The sequence below is a fragment of the Passer domesticus genome, chromosome 2 (genome assembly GCF_036417665.1).
Source record: "Passer domesticus isolate bPasDom1 chromosome 2, bPasDom1.hap1, whole genome shotgun sequence".
In the NCBI taxonomy this organism is placed as follows: Eukaryota; Metazoa; Chordata; class Aves; order Passeriformes; family Passeridae; genus Passer; species Passer domesticus.
In genome coordinates this window covers 88,415,566-88,432,727 of record NC_087475.1, presented here as the reverse complement: position 1 = coordinate 88,432,727, position 17,162 = coordinate 88,415,566, and the positions used below count along the sequence as shown (strand labels likewise).

The window sequence follows — 17,162 nt, the reverse complement described above, 5'->3', positions numbered from 1 at the left end:
TCAACAAAGGACTTTATCTTACAGAGATGGCAAAAATAATTCAGCTTGAAAGTATGGCAGCTGTAAGGAAAACCAACACATCATCCCAGCAATCTTCCCATTGGAATATTGTATCTTACCGAAGTATAGCATATTTAACTATTTCTGAATGGGAACAGAGCAGCATCTGCTGATTCCCAGCATCAAATCCTGCAGCAAACAGCCTCCCTTTAGGGTCACCCAGTTGAGCCTCCACCATGGCCAACTTCAACACAGATGGCCAGACCAGCGCAGTCCACCATGGTGTGATATAAGATTCCACAATCTGGTGTGATAAGAAACTGTTTCTCATTAAAATTCTATAAATTTGCTTCAGTACATATTTTCCCACAAAAGGTCTCTGGAAGACTTAAGCACCCCAAGAGTCCCCACATCACTTATTCCAACCATCTACTTCTTCTAGCAACTCTTCACCCTCATCTTCCCCTCTGGTAAGCATCTAGAACAGACGCCAGACAGAAAGGATCTTCTTTTCTCATCCCCTGACACTTTTCTATGTGGTTAGGATAAGAGTTTTCACCCTTATTTATCAATTCAATATCATCTTCAGACCCTGTCCCTCCAACAGATGAACCACTCACTGCATCACTCTGGAGAACTGAGCACCCTAGACCCATTCCTGTCTTTCCATCATCAGCTGTGGAGAAACATTCACAAGCAGAAAACATTACAGGTTTTTTCAATGTTCAGGAATTTTGTACTACAAGAGTGATGGCACCACTGTGACCTGTCTTTGCATCCCTGTTTTTTTGCCTCCTTTCTCACATACATGAACTCACATAAAAGATAAAAGTGCTTTCTTTCCCCTGCATGCACCCTTTAACTAAGGAATGTTCCTTTAATTTCTTGTAGTAATCCACACATCTTTTTGATGCCCTAGTGGAACCCTACTACCATTTTATTAGTACTCTCCACCAAGCCTCAAAAGGCTGCAAAACAGAATGATGCCATACTTTTGATGTAGATGTAAAGTGTTACAGTCCCTTCCTGCACAAAGGTGGCTGCACACAATACATACTCCCATGAACTTGTTTATATCCTTTATCTTTCTCTTCCACAATGACAGGCTCACTGCATTTCTTTATTAAAGCCCTTCAGTTTTCCCAAGAGTAAAATATATTAAATGTAAAACTTCAACAGGATAATAAACTAAGTTAGCTTCAAGTCAATACTTCCACCCTCAGCTTCTGGCTTTAACTCTCAAGTCTACAACACTTGTACCCAGCTCTGGTGCTGATATTCAATGGCCAGCAACTTGACCCTGGCCACATAATTTCAATTATGTTTCCCATCTTTCTTACTTGTACAGTGTTTGTAATTCTCTGGCAGGGGAAGCCATTCATTCCAAATATTCTTACAGTAAACATGTCACAGTACCATGACGAAAGGTACTATGGAAGTGCAAAATGATAGTAAAAAGTTATTAATGTGTGTATGAAGATGCCATCACCTGAACTTCCAAGCACATTTTCAGCCCTAGAAAAGACATCAGAACCAAGAAACAGTGCTGCAAGAAAACTAGCAAGGGTATAATGAAGAGTACAATAACAATAATAATTTTTTTCTAAGATCAAGACAGAAACCTCTTATTTTTCCTCAAGTGCTAATGCAAAACATTACTGGCATTTTTACAGTTCTTGACATTCATCAGTACTAAGAGTAGTAATCAAAGTGTTTTCCCTGCAACTGAATGAGACCAAAGAGAGAAATAAATTCTCACATTGAAAAAAAGAAGGAAAATACTGACATATTCACTTAGCTCTAAGTTTATGTTTGGCACTCATATTATTACCTTCCTATTCATCTAGAAAGAAAATTCCTTTATAACAAAATAATTTAAGTTCTTTGCAACAGCAAAACTTGAATCTAACACTGAAGCCATAACACACAAACACGCCTGCACATCTGTACAGCCAAACTGAGCAATCACCTCTTGCAGCTATAAAGTAACTTCCATCTTTTATGTTTTTGCAAAGTGAAGGTGTGTTTAGCAACATAGCTGGGCAAATTGATTTTGGAATGAGGCCGAACCTGAAATTAAATGCTTTGTGACAGCTGTCTCTATTAGTCTGTTATGCGTCAGAGAACATCAGGCCATACTATGACTTCAGCTGAAGAACATACATCCTTTTGTCTAAACTACTGGCTAGTTCAGTGCTCTCATGACAACACTTGTGCACATTTCTTATACCTTTAATTGATATCCAGCAGGACATTATGCATGAAATTCCACTTGCTTCTTTCCTGTCAGGAATATAAATACTCAGAGGGTCTCAGCCAATTTTAAGCCTTGCCAGGTAAAATGCAACAGGACAACTCAGAAGCAATCTCCAGACCCCCAGCAGCCACTCCAGCCGCCATTTCTGCGGCTTCCACTATTTCTGCAGATTTGCAGTTACCATTGTTTGTTAGTCTATGAAAAAAACCCCCACAAACACCTTTGGAGAAAATTACGCATGACTGCATATTCCTACTGCTCGTACCACAAACTTCCTCCAATTTGCAAACTAGACAAAAAACCCTTTAGTCAAAAACTCTCCATTAGACTGAGCGACTTGCTTTGCTAGCAGGCAATGTGCCAGTTGTAGGGAGAGCTTGGGAATACGTTGATGCACATATACCAAATACAAGTGATCGTATTTCTCCACAGTACAGTTGCTAAAATGGCAAATTCAATGAAGATGGGACCAAATGTTAAAGTTATCACAGAATACAAAACATTACATCCTAAGGATTCTCAACATGACCCAATACTTATTCTTTAAAATAAAAGAGGCAGCAGATCCTTGGAGACAGACATCTGAAGAACAGCATCTGGAGGACAGATAAACAGCATATGGGTCATAAGCAGGATGCTGTTGCAATATTGTTAATCAAGATAGCTCAGCCTGATGTTTTTCATCCCTTTTTCCACAGGAGCCAACTACAAACTATACTGTAAAGTTTTGTTCAAATTACCTTGGAAATGGACATGGAATTTAGCTGTAATAGCTTGTGTTTGTGCCAAGTATTGCTGCTGTAGCACATTTCTCTTGTTAATGTCTTTAAACTATGAGAACACTGCAATTACTCTGCATTGATTTTAAACACAGACTTAGCGCAGTAACGTCTCCAATTTGTAAGCAAAACATCAGCACTGTAAATCAAACTGTTAAAGTCACTGTTTAAGCCAAACATGAGCAAATTAACAGAGAACAAGTATTGAGATCTGTCTTTAGATTTCTATACATTAAATCTGTGGACTTCGGCACCCACTGCTTTGTGCTTTATGTCATACACACGGCAGAGGAAGAGAATTGCTGAATGACAGTGCCTTTATTGCTGTGTTCCTCCCTGTAAGTCCATACACACAGAGCTGATGATGACTTGCAGGTTCTTCCTTCTGCAAGGTTAAGAAGTGCAGTCACAGGAAAGCCATTTGTTTGACATTACAAGCCTTTCACATGCAGCCTTACAGTGGAAATGGTGTCAGAATACCTAAACATTGTGCCATGAAAGAATGCCAGAAGAGCAGAATGTTGAATGAGCAAGTGATAATTACTTGATATAAGACTTGATTAGATCAATATCTCTGTGTAATGTAGCAAAACACTTCATAACAGCACAGATGAAGCCTCCCGTGCACTGTCAGGGCAATGAAACTAGACAAATTCATTATACACAGAAGTTTCTTACTCAGAAGACTAGAGATATTTTAAGGTTAAGCCTGTGATGCATACAATAGCAACATCTAAGAAACAGGCAATGAAGTCAGAAAAAGATTCCAATTAAAATTATGTTCTGACACCTTGTCATCCACACCTGAACAAATGTGTCCCACACAAAATGAAAGGCTTATTTTTAAATCTGCCACCTTCCAAAATGACACTATGGTTCCAAGAGATGTGCTAGCTTCCTGATTTTTGCCTTATCCATAACAGAGGTGTCAAAAATTCTCTTGTCTTTGATGTACACAGCTGAAGAGAACCCCAGCACTGCACTGGATCTGACTCCATAGATGTTAGAATATCTCAAATGTGCCTCTGCGGCTCTCAAATGTGTGGCTAACACACAGCCATGGGTGGGGGCAAATGCAGCCACTCAGACAAAGCCCTCCTCACAGGGAAGAAAGAAAAGAAAGAAAAAAAGGAAAGAAGGGAGGGGGGAAAACGCATTTCTTCTGAGGGTCAGTACCAGAGAAAGAAGCTGTTGCTGCACTCTAACCAGGCAATGACTGCAAGGCACTTAATTTTCCAATTAATTAGATCCCAACTCTAAATGTAGAAGTAATTGATGTGTCAACACAGACAAATGAAACAACTCAACATAAAAGCAAGGACATTGTCTACCCCTCAGTACTGGATGATGGATTCTATGATTTTTTGTAAAGAATTGTGCCAGGGAGAGGCAATGCCACTGCAGCTTAGCAGCCATGTAGTGGCATATTTATTATAAAAGGTGCCTCCACATCTTTCCACACTTTCAGCAGGCAACACATCCCTTCAAAATTCACCACCTCTTTTCCTTAACTGTAAAAATGCCTTTATCATTTTCAACATGTAGTTCACCTAAATTTTCCCTGACACCATAATCTTCCAAACACCATTTGTTTTCTTTTGTCACACACACTATGTGACATCAATTCAACATTTAAAATTGCAAATAAATTTTTGCATAGAAACCTTCTTTTAAAAGCTCTCTGAAAAACAGTAGCCAATTGCCCCCAGTTAACTTGACTGTCAACAACCAAGACTTAAAGCACTGAGAACTTAACACAAACCAGTGCACCTGCTACTTTCTCTTAATTTCCATTTAATCAAATTTCTTAACTGCAGTCTTTATGGTGCAAGGGATGTTTTCTTTGCCTTCACCTATAATGACCACTAGAACAGGGAGTTTTACCGGGTTCTATGAACCTCACTGAAGTAATAAAGCTGTCAGAAAGAGGCACAGGGAAGCCAAAGCAGGAGTTAGTTGGGAAGCTTGCATAACAGCAGAGCAATTCTTCCCTATCTTTTTTTGTTGTTGTTGTTCTGTAAACCCACACACACATGTGTGCATACCCAAACACAGAGTTAGCAATCACTATCAAGAATTGTTGTATGCCTTTTTGTAATGCTAGTCTCTCTTTTTTTTTCTTTTTTCCCAATCTAATTAAATTACTGGCTCCAGGTAGGAAGCTTTTGACTAGCTTCTAAAATGTTTGATGCGAAGCGGCAAGCTCACTGGCAACCGAGGCATTAAAAACAAAAATACTCCCAAACCCTTCACTAAGCCATGCAGCTGTTACAGGTTCACTGGCAATGTGCTGTACAATACTTCCGTTCAGAATACCTGAGTTCCTTCCATTCCACTACCTTGCTCATATATCACTACTAATCTCCCTTTGAAAGAAAAATTTATTAACAGGATACCAGAAATCCAGTAATAACTTGGGGAGGCAAGTTTCGTCTAAGTTCAAATGAGGGTTTTAGGAAAGTCAATTAATAAATGCATTTTGCTTTACTCTTTTAGTGTGTGCTGACATTAAAGCAAGGCATCATCCAGTCCTTCAGCATCTGAACTGTAAAAGTTAGCATGCAGGAATGGGAAGGAGCCAGATGGCTCCAGGGATGACAGGCTGGTCAAGGGATATCCTACTTTATCTATGTCAACAGTTGAAACACACTGAAAAAATTCCCAGTTGACAGGAAAGGACCTGTTGGCCCATCTCAGTCCCCATGCTGCTCATAGAAACTGGCAGCTTTTCTAACATCTAATCAGCAACATTTAGGGGATGAACAATATCACCTCTACCAGTTCTCTCTGGAACACCACGAGGATGAGATGTACAGGTGTAGAAAGCTTGCTTAATAGAACCTAAATTCCTTTCTGCTGCAGCTAAAGGATACCTGCTTGCACTAAGGATAGCAGACAGTTAACTCTTCACTGACTATAAAAGCTTCAGCACAGAGGGAACAGAAAGAAACTGCCATTTCAACAAGGTAAAAAAATTAGCTCAGCCCATTCCCCCAGCAACACTGTCTTACTCAAATGTTTTCCAAACTCTTAAGACACAGCACTTGAGACAGATGAAAGGCTGTTTCAAGTCAGTTCTTACTTCAGCTCTTTCTGAAATTGTATAAAAGTTCATCCTCCTCTCAAGTTGTTTAAATACCAGGAAGTATTACTTTAGCTCTGTGAAATGCTAGCTAAGGGACACCATGCTTCCAACTTCCATGACTTTGACTTCTCTTTGTGCACACATCATGCACAGTAGGGGTTACACAATGGTTATTACAAACCCTCTGATTAGAAACCCCTTCTCTGGGTATACATCACAGCAGGCCTAAATAAGTATGAATGAGAGCAAATTCCATAAGAATCCATTTCTACAACACCTAGGGGAAAAGTTCATTTCTCATGTGCTTCACTACCATCTTTGAAAGACCCCTTGCTACAGAATCACCAGTCACATGTGTCACAACCCTACAAGCAGCAAAATTGTAGTATCTGACTTTATCAGAGCACTGTAGACAGAGCAGAAAACAAGAGAAGAGCAGCATTCCAGAGCCCACTTCTCTAGCACACAGTGGGCTTGGCTTTGCCTGTTTATGGACCTCCTAACTTCCAGATGTCAGATTCAGCAGCACCCCAAATACACCATCTTACTCCCTTTTGCAGGCATGGACTAGATCAGCCAGCTTCAGGCTGCATGATTAAATCCAGGCACTGGCTGGATTTAATTCAAAGAATTTCAGAGCTATGGAGTAGCTGTCCTAAAGCATACGTTTTAGATACTGGGCAACTGAGTTCTTTCCTAATAACAGAAAGTGTTCCAGAGAGAGCAGTAACACATCTTATTTAGCAAAGTATACAATGAACAGCTCTGGCTTGCAATAAATTTTATCTCCCCGTTAATTTGGATATAGTCAAAGGTGCACACAGTCAGAGACAGCAGTGAAAGGAGCTTATGATACAGCTGAGCATATTCAGAAATGTATTTAAAATTCAATCTCTGTTTAGATATTTTCACTTCAAGATGCTGCTAACGTGGACAACAGACAAGCACCGCACCTGGCATTCTCCATTTTATACATCTCTAATCTCTATATATCTATCTATACACATTATCCACTCTATACATCTCTGGTATTTTCTGTACATCTCTTTTTCCCTGGCATTCTTCTAGTCAGCATGAAAGGTGCTGACTAAGCATATGCTCCTTTTGGGAAACAGCTTTCAAAAGTAATAGAGCACAGGTGATGGTCTGTTTAAAAATCAAACCCAGGCTCTTGTAAGCTTGTGTAAGAAATTTTGCTGTGTGGGGAAAAGGAAAGAACAAGTTTTATTTGACTGGCATTACTGTTTGTTTGTATGCAACGGCACCCACGATGGGCAAAGCACTGCTCTAATTCACGAGGAAGCAGAACTCTTGCCCCCAAAACCTCCACATGAAACAGGATCTCATTTCACAGAACAACGAATAATAATTGGGAAGCATTCCAAGAGATTGCTGCAGTTCCTCGATAAAATCTGCTTTTAAGTACATTGCCTTGCTCTCTCCTTCACTGCTAAAACTTGTTCCTTGCCATTACAAGAAGGAACGATGTTATTGACCCCGAGGGTTCTTAATTCTCTTTTTTGTATACTTCCCTCACTCTGAACGTCCCTTCCAGCTCTCTCGATAAATGGATGGATTGGAATAGAAGACAGGGAAGTGCTGAGTCATCGCTCATCTCCCTCTGAACATACAAGGAGCTGAGCACAATCAGTCAATGGAGGCACTTATTCTTAGAAGTCTTCCAGTTGTTACTATAACAGAAGTCTCTTTCACCTCCAACCTGTTACTAAAATGGCCCAACTACATGCTTTCCAAATGGACTCAGCTTTTACTCTTTACACCTTTGTTTACAGTAAAAATTAACAGTCAGGTGGCTCTAAAATTCATATTGAAGAACGTAAAAATCAACTGAACACACTAAAAAACCCCACAAACAAACTAAAAATCCCACAAGCAAAAATCCCAAAATGATATTTAGTATTAACTAATATACTCTGGATTTTTTTTTTGTCTTCCATTACACCCTGTTCTCAAGCTTTTCTGCCAGGGCTAATGCTCTGCCTAGCTTATTGGTTTGCTTTCTTTTCAGCTAGTATTTTAATAATCACATTATTCTCAAGACCTTAAGGTAACTGGAGAATTAAGGTCACAACATTTGGCAATATTGAAATCTTTCTAACTCCTACATTGATGTCTTATTGTTTTCTAGTAAAATCATCCCATTACTGGTTTCAAATGGAGCTTAAATCTAGTCAAGGAAGATAACATCAAGAGATGTCTCTTATCTACCCATGCAGTGCTAGCACACACTTAAAAAAAGAGGTACTACACATAGAGAAGGAATTTATTTCAGACTAAGAAAGCACGACACCAAAACAGGAATGCTGTTGAAACAAACAGCACAAAATGACAATTCATTATTTCAAGGGTTTAATAGAAATTTATTTTTTTCATAATTTTGAGAGACTTTCCATTGTTTAATTTTGTCAGAAGACTACGAGTAGGCTCAAACACCTACCAACCAAAGTCCTTTGCTTGTAAGGACTCATCTCTCCCCCTCTTTCTCCCTCCCCTGCATCTCTGCTCACTGAGCATTGTAAGCATTACAATACAAGACATTCTTCTAAAAGTTTAAAACCTAACATTTCCAGAACACAAAAAAGTGGAGAGTTGTTCTCTTGGGTGGTCATGTTCAGCTGCTCAGTAATGGAATAACTAAGGATTCAGAACTGAAGACAAGAATCATAAAAAAAATAAAAAATCAGAGGCTAGGTAGCTGAAGCAGTGAAAATATGCTGGTTTGCCTCTTACATAAAGGAAATAAACCCATCATCTGCTACGATGGTTAATTTCTGCAAGCACATAGTTAAATAAATCATAAAACTTACTTCCACTCAGCAGTCAAAAAGCAAAGGTAGATCTGTGCATTTTATCAGTATTCTGGGTTTTGAGAAGAAAAAAAAAAACACTAAGAAAATTGTGCTGAGTTCTCCTAACTCAGAACAAGTACTTCAATGAGTAAAGAATTATTCTGTTCCTGAGGCTAGGCTATTTTAAATGCCACTTGTACTCACATTAGGTATGGGGGCCATGAGAAGCCAGTGGGGGAGAGATCTTACATGCCCCTCACTACTGGGCCATGTGCAGGGCAGTTTCTGTAGTTTGCACCAAATGACAAAACACTTTGCTTTTTATATTTTGTTGCTCAAAGACAAGCAATCATCAAGTTATGCAGGGAACGACTGAATGAAAAATCCACTTTTGCAGTTTACATAAACTAGCAGAGTAAAAAGTAACTATACCCTAGGACACTAACATAAATAGCAGATGTGTTTATGGCAAGTGTTCCCCAACATCACAAACAAATAGTGAGATCTCCACAGTAGCTGGAAGAGAGCCATTTGAGAGCCAGATGGTTTAAAGAACAGTCCAGGGTTTTCTTGGGACTTTTTCAATCAGATGATATTCTTCTAAACACTAATCTGAAGCTAGCAGCCCTCTTTTATTTGCTTTCAGATATGGAGAACAAGCTGTCCCATCTAAGCTGCCTAAAACGCTCTGTAGCACTTTCAGTAGAACTGGGTAGCTGAAGTGAGCACAGCAACCACCAGTGACATAAGCACCATTCCACCCCATGGATTCACACAGTGTCCAGTGGGAAATTAAAGAAGAGGTCAAGATGAGGGACTACCTGTACTCATCAAAGAATCTTAAACTCTCAAACAAAGTACTATTCCCCCTTCTGTAACAATTGACACCATTCCATGCTCACTCCAAGCCATGCAGAACTGGACACCAGGAACTCTGACCCAGAGACCAAGCAAAGATCATGAATCCCAGTTTGTTCCACAATAGGCAAAATGGTAGTGATGATCACAGAGAGTTTTGTCTGTGTCCATTGTTTCAGTCAGCCACCCACTCCACCACCAGCTTGGCCAACCTGCCAATTTCAGTTTTGCTCTACCAGCTTTGCCATCTTCTTTGGCCTAGAAGATCATGAGGTCCCACCTCTTCTACATTTCTTTTCCTTTCCCATACCTCGTGAATTAACTCACCACCTCCAGAATGAATTCCACTCATGTTTCACCAGCAAATGTCACCTCATCAATCACTCTGCTTGCATGTTTTTATCCCTTTACCTGTCCCATCTTCCATGTGTATAAACTCCCAAAACAGACCCTGCCTTTAACTCTTCATCTACACAAAACCATGAACAACTAGGCCCCAGATCTCTAGAAGTCTCTAGACATTCCTACTGACACTTACATTAAGGCTTTCTTTCTCTAGCTGTGTTACTTGCTCAGATAAAGGTATCATCTCCTCCTACAAACCTCAGCACAATAATAAGAGGACTGTAAAAATGGTAGCAAGAGCAAGAGCCATAGCTTTGGGTGAGATCCACATTATCAGCACAAGTTACAGCAGGGAAAGCACCTAACTGTGACACCATGTTTGAGACATGGATTGGAGAACAGTCTGCCCACTTGGACACGATGTGGAATTTAAGAAGGCACAACATAATTACCCGAGCTGGTCTTGGCTAGGAGGCCAGGATTAGCACTCCAACACTTCTGAAAAGTGGCCAGGAAGGCTGTTTCACCTCTCATCCAAAGGAAATAAAACCATCTTCTGCTAGATGGCCCCCAAACACTATTTGAGGCGTAATTTTTATGCAGATTTGAGAAAAACGTCTTTACTGATACACCTGAGTGATTTGCAGCATCAGTCCATCCCTTAGTAGTGCACTGGACCAGTATCAACCCCGAAAACCAAGTGCTCTTCCCTGTCTCATAAATAACACACCCTTAGCTATCTTAGATTTTCTGTAGATTTTTCAGCCAGTTACACAGAGACATTAAAGGAAATAGTGACCTAATTCTGACACTGTGATTTCATAATGTAAAGATAACCTAATTCTTCGGTAGTCCCAAAACTCCTCTTCCTGATAAATTACCTTCTCCCTAGAGTATTTAATATTACTTTTGGCAATTAGAGGACCAAGCAGAATATGCAAACTGGAAATTAAAAAGCCTTGCTTTTCCTCTAGATCAGATAGGATAATATGCAGAAACACAGAAAAACAGTGTGAATTTTATTGATGTGCTGTTCTGCATCCTAAGACATGGGCAATCAAATCTCTTGCTTAAGTGAGTACTGAGGTCAGGGGAAAGGAAGCTTTCCCCCACAGTACAACACTATTGCTTTGGTGCATAGGAGTTCCTTTCCATTTTCTTAAGCATCAACAGGTACGGGCTCTAAACAGATCAAGAAAGGTGTTGGTACAACAGTTCCAATTAGAACTGTTGGTACAACAGTTCCACTTTCCATTAGCAAAGACTGTGACCAAAGATATTCAGCAAAGAGAAATATGACAGATTCCTACCATATCATTCATCTGATCAAAACCAGTTTACATAATCAATTTACAATACCTTAGCTCCCAATTCAACAAAAAAATTGCATTGAAAAGCAAAAAAATAGACAAATCAACCAGGATACAGAACAGCTTAGCATGACTTACCTTTATGCATGGCTTTAAAATGTGGAGGAGGATAAGATAGGAAATGGTTGTGGACTTTTCCATGGGTACAGGTTAATTGGATGGGGCCATTAACAACAGTTAGTGAAGCAGAGAGGAGCTTCTCTGCAGCATCATGCCAGGCATGAAGAATTAATGTTCTCAGAGGAATGCCTTTACTTCACTGAGGAAGTGCAACAGATGAAGCAAAGTTTTACCTTCCATCACTCCTGCATTCCTTTCGGTGCAAGAAAGAGCGGTTTAACTTCTCTTAGAGAAACATCTGATAATGAGTACACCACTGCACACAGAATTTTCACACAGATGTTGCTATTTGCAAGCATCATTAAAATAATTCAATAATTTAATTTTATTTCTCAAAAACACTAATGATAATGCTAACAAATATTTTATTAAAATTACGGCAATCTGCCTTTTTGGATTGCTTTCCAGATGAAATGCTTGCTGAGCATTAATCTTCACTTTTGCAGTTGTCATCGATTTTGAAGGCCACATGTGTACACGACAGCCTCATGCTACATCATGTGTGAAATTCACTGCACAAAACTCAGTGCACTTGCTTTGAGAATTTGTGGCTCCTCAAGATTTTCTTCCAATGATACCAATTGCATAAACGCCCATGGAGCATAAAAGTAGAAGGTAAATCCTCTACCCCGGCCTAAGAACCTCTAACAAAATGGTCATTAAAGCAACAAAACTGCATGAACTAAACAAAGTGCCAAGCTTCTGCATGAGGACTTGGGTCAGCTTGGACAGTACCCATCATTTGGAGGAATGCAGAGGGAAACTTCCTTTCATAAGAATAACTCAATTACTAAGAGCAAGAGGATGAAACTTCCAAAGCCCTCCTGGCTAACATCTATTAATATTTTATCAGTGAGCAACATCCCCACTGAAAGGTACACACGATGTCCTTTTTCTATCCTTCACAAGTACTCTCCTCTAACAGATGGTCAGTTTACATGTGGTAATGATCCACTGTAATTAAAAACTCTATTCTCATTAGCAATCCTCCAAGAATACGACAGCTCTGGCTCACTTTTTCTGATGAGTATGTGTTTTGTTTAATGATAAACAGCAGCCAGGAGAATAAAAAATACAGTAAATTTCTACACTGGGGCTGAGTGGAGGGGTTGGATTACAGATTCCTAAAAGACAGTCAAAGACACCATTCACCAAGGTTGAGAACGCCAAGTTTGAGGGTCAAGACAGACCCTCGTAATCAGCATGTGCAGCTCAGCTGTCTTCTGGAAGGATTCACTAAGTGTAATTCATATTCCCTTCACCTTTCAAGTCCTTTTCTCATTTCACGTGAAATCAACATTTACAATCAACTGTGCTACCCTAATTACAGACCACAATAATCACAAACTCTGTTTTCTATAGAGACATAGATTTACTGCTTCCCCCTTCCTGCAATTCCTCTCCTCCTCTCCAGTTGGAAAAGCCAGAGAGCCAACACAGACATATATATTTCAGGAGTCATTACCTTCCCACTGACTTTACAGATCATTTTGGATTCAGTGTCATGCAGAAAGGAGACCCTGTGAACTACTGACAGTGTCTGCAGAATTATTGATTCGAAAAATCTGTAACACCTGAGAAAGACCATCATCATCTAGAGATCCTAAGGGGAAGAAGAACAGCCTTGCAGACAGGACCTTTAATCAAACCTCTGCAGATTCAGGTTCAATTCTTAGTTCTTCCATAAATCACTCTCCAACACTCACCATCTGTAAATATATATGGAGAAGCATTTCCCACTTCAGATCACAAAGACTCAGCTGCTGGGAGCACCTTTTACTGTTTTTTAATTCAGAATCTCATCAAGCAGAACCTCTGTTATTGAGTGGTATCCCTGAGACTTCTGCATATAACAGCACAGGTGAGTCCCACCGTGCTCCATGCTAGGTTACTTGCAGGGTCCCAGGAGGAATAGCAGAGTTACAGAGACAGACAGATAATGCAAGTTAAAGCATCCTCCCAGGACTAATTTATTGGCTGGCAGGTACATACTATGTACCAGAGTTTAAGATACGATTTTTTAATCTCTGCAGCTCCTCTATCAATTTTTCACTTACTTCAAACTTCCCACGAGTCTAGCAAAAACCAGATTGCAAGTCAGTAAAAAGCAGGTATTTTCTAGTGCCAGATCTGACTACTAGATGGAAAATTATAATTATCAAGACAAAATTATTTCATGTGCCAATGATGACATACAATCCCTCTTACAGGGAGCTCTATTTTCCATTTCAAGCAAATAGATTTTCTGTCCTGAGCATCAAAAATTTAAACCACTCATGCTCCTCAGTGTTTTTCATTGAGCATGGCTCATTTCCAAAAGCCAATGTCAAAAAGCAGTAGGGAGGTCCAGTGTTACATTATATCTCAATTTTTTCTGCATCAGTCATGTTTGGTTTGCAGTTTTCAAACACAGTTTTATATGGTGTATTTTCTGCTGACTCTGAATCCTGAAGTATCAGCCCTGGGTTTTAGACACAAGCTGAGCTATTTTCTTCTGTCACACTTTCACTTATAGCAGCTTTTTCGCAGGCAAGTTTGGCTCTACTGTGCAGGGTCTCATTGACTTAACAAAACCACTGTTTCTGTGAAACATGCAGATCTGCTTCTGAGCTGGAAAAGCACTAAAAGGACAAAAAGTTAAAAGCTTTCCAAGTTATCTCAGTCAATAAAATCAATACCTGTGAATATGTGCATCACAGGTGGCCATCACAGAACTTTTGAGCCAAATAGGGACTACAGGTAACACTCATGGTTCAGCACTATCTGACTCCATTCCCAGCTTAGCCTCATGCAGCAGCTAAGTACAGGGAGCTGTAAGAAGCTCTCACCTCACTCTCCTGAATTACTCATAGAAATCCCCTTCCCCAGAGCTCTCCTAAATATGAGTATGTAGTCTGTGGCATTCCACTGCTGAGAAATTTAATGCATGTCTCATAGCATTGGGAGAGCTGGACACCTACAAGAAACAAATGGCTTCATTAAGCATCCCTTTTATACAGCCCTTGGACCACATAGCTAATAAAATGTCATCTCATCTTCTTGCCACTTCAGAGGTCATTACAACTACATGAAAAAATAAACAAGGGGAAAAAAGCAGAGAGATGATCTAGAGCAGACAGGGGGCCTGACTAGAAGAGAAGTACACAGTGCTGATCTCAGGTCTGGCATGTCCTCCTGCAGGGCCCTGTTAAGACAGTCAAACCTTCAGGTGCCTTGTAATCCTTAAAAAAGGACTTAGAAATTTGAAGAAGAAAGGTTAGTCTTAATACCCCTTGACCCTGTCTTTGTCCTGTATAATTTTTAGTTTCCCTGTCAGGAGCACAGGGAAGTATTAGGTTTCTCATTGTAGCAAGATTCTCTGCCTAGAGTGGGGGAAAAACAGCTTGAACTTTTTTACTTGCAAAGCTACCAGTGTTGAGGAGAAAGGGATGCCATGCTGGTTCTAGTGTTCAAGAATACTGAAACCAGCTGGACTCATCAATCCCAAAGTTAAACATTCTGAGGAAAAGTACCTGATAAAGGACCCAAGAAGTGATACTACTTACAACTTAAGTAAAGATGCTGAGCTGGCACAGCTGGCCTGGAGACATAGCACAGAGCGTCAATCACTTTATACTATAAAAATCCATTCCCACTTTTTAAATGTAAAGTGTTCTAACGCTCCTTCTCCATGTGTGTGTGTGTGTGTGTAAATTCCTCCCTTGAGTGGGGATGCTTCTCAAGGTTACTCCTCAAGGCTGAGCAAAAGAGATTTCCCCACAGTCATCAGCACACGTGACTAACATCAATTTCTACTTAATAATTGGTTTTGCTAGCTTTAATATAGTTGCTTTAATATTGCTCCAAAAATAGTACATTATTATTATATAATAGTACACTATTATTATATATATAATGTATATAATATTATTATATATTATTATATATATCTAATCGGGATAGATAGTTATAGCTACCTATCCCCATTAAGATCTTTTAGTCTGATCATTATAATTATCATAGTAAGTTTAAATAAATGATTTATTTTAAATCTAGACAGATACACAGATAGAGAGAGAGAGATTAAAGTTTACATCCTTAATCCTACAGAACAAAGTTCTATAAAGGTTCAATTACACCTATGTAATCCTTTAGAGATAAACTGCTGGCAGAGTCTGGGGCCAAGACTGATTCCAGCTGCACTAAGACTCCTCTTTGAGAAGGAGTTTAGAAAGCAGGAGGATGCTTTCTGCACCTTGTGACTCAACAGAAGGGCTTATTTAACACATTTTGTCTGAAGCTGCCATTCTGCCAGCAACACTCGTGAGTCTTGATTTGATTTATTTATTGAGTTATGCTTATGAAAGGCAGCAGTAAAAAGTGAACTGCACACAGCCAAAAAGTAAACAGGGTATCTGCCAGGTCATTCGGTACTTCTCACTTTTGCCCCCCAGTTTTTTCTTAGGAAAACAAAAAACTACAAGGTTTTTCATCTTCAGCAGAGATAAGACACTTTCATGCTCTGCCAGTGTACACCAAACCTATTTGGAAGGCAGCTTCACCAGGCATCTTTTTGTGAGCAAATATATCAAAAGAAAGCTCTGTAAAGAAATTGCCTCAAGGCTTCAGTTCAGTGGTAGCTACGGCAGTGTTCCTGTGCTGTTGGCTTGCACTCACCGTGGAAAGTCCCCACAAAGTCATGAATAAACGGAGCTCTTTATGCTTCTGCCATGGGATCACATGGGTGTATCAGTCCAAAATGAGCAGGAATCTTTTTTAAAAAACCACACTATTCTGAAGGTAAAAGAATGGGTTCATTTAAGCAGGTCTTCCCAATACAGTACTTTTGAATAAGAACTGTTAAATAAAAGCTCATGTCATTTGTCAGCTGAAATGTATTTTCTATCTCCATTGCCATATTTGAGTGACTAGGCCTTGAAAACAACTTTTAAAACTCTCTTCTTAATTAATACTTTAAACGAGATAACCCGGAGTCATGTGACTTAACAGCAACTACATCAAGGTAACAGTTTTAGTTCAATGCAAAGGACACTTTAAGTGTCCTACTTCGTGACAGACAACTCTATTCACAGAAACAAGAAACAACAGAAAGAAGAAAAACCTAAAACAGTAAAAAATGCTAAAAAATGCATGTGCCCTATGAGTGTGCAAATGGAAACATCATTGTCTTACTCAGGCACAGCAATGCTAAACTGAAAATTCAAGCTGAGATCCATCATACTTTGCTTAAGCCACCTACAAAGTTGCAATGTAGAAGCTCTTGTAATCACATTTACCTGTCTGATCTGCAGCACCTCCCTCAGAACAAGCTTAGCTGTAATCTATCACCTTTTGGGGAATCTCTCAGGTACAGCATCCTCCACAGCACACATCTCTAAGGATAGACAGACAGACAGACAGACAGATAGATAGATAGATAAGCAAGACAACTCCTGTCCATGGAGCTGGAAAGACAATGGAGTTTTCCTGACACAAACAATTCTGTCAGAAGCTGTTGAGTGCAAGTTAACAAATCCTCAGGCAGCAGCATCTGGCCAG

General features: G+C 39.6%; 1 protein-coding gene across 5 annotated transcripts in view; it reads right to left on the bottom strand.

Moving 5' to 3' along the window:
- Positions 1-17,162, bottom strand: part of TSPAN9 (tetraspanin 9) — a 169,854-nt gene that overhangs the window by 58,024 nt on the left and 94,668 nt on the right. The gene's annotated exons all lie outside the window — the stretch shown is intronic.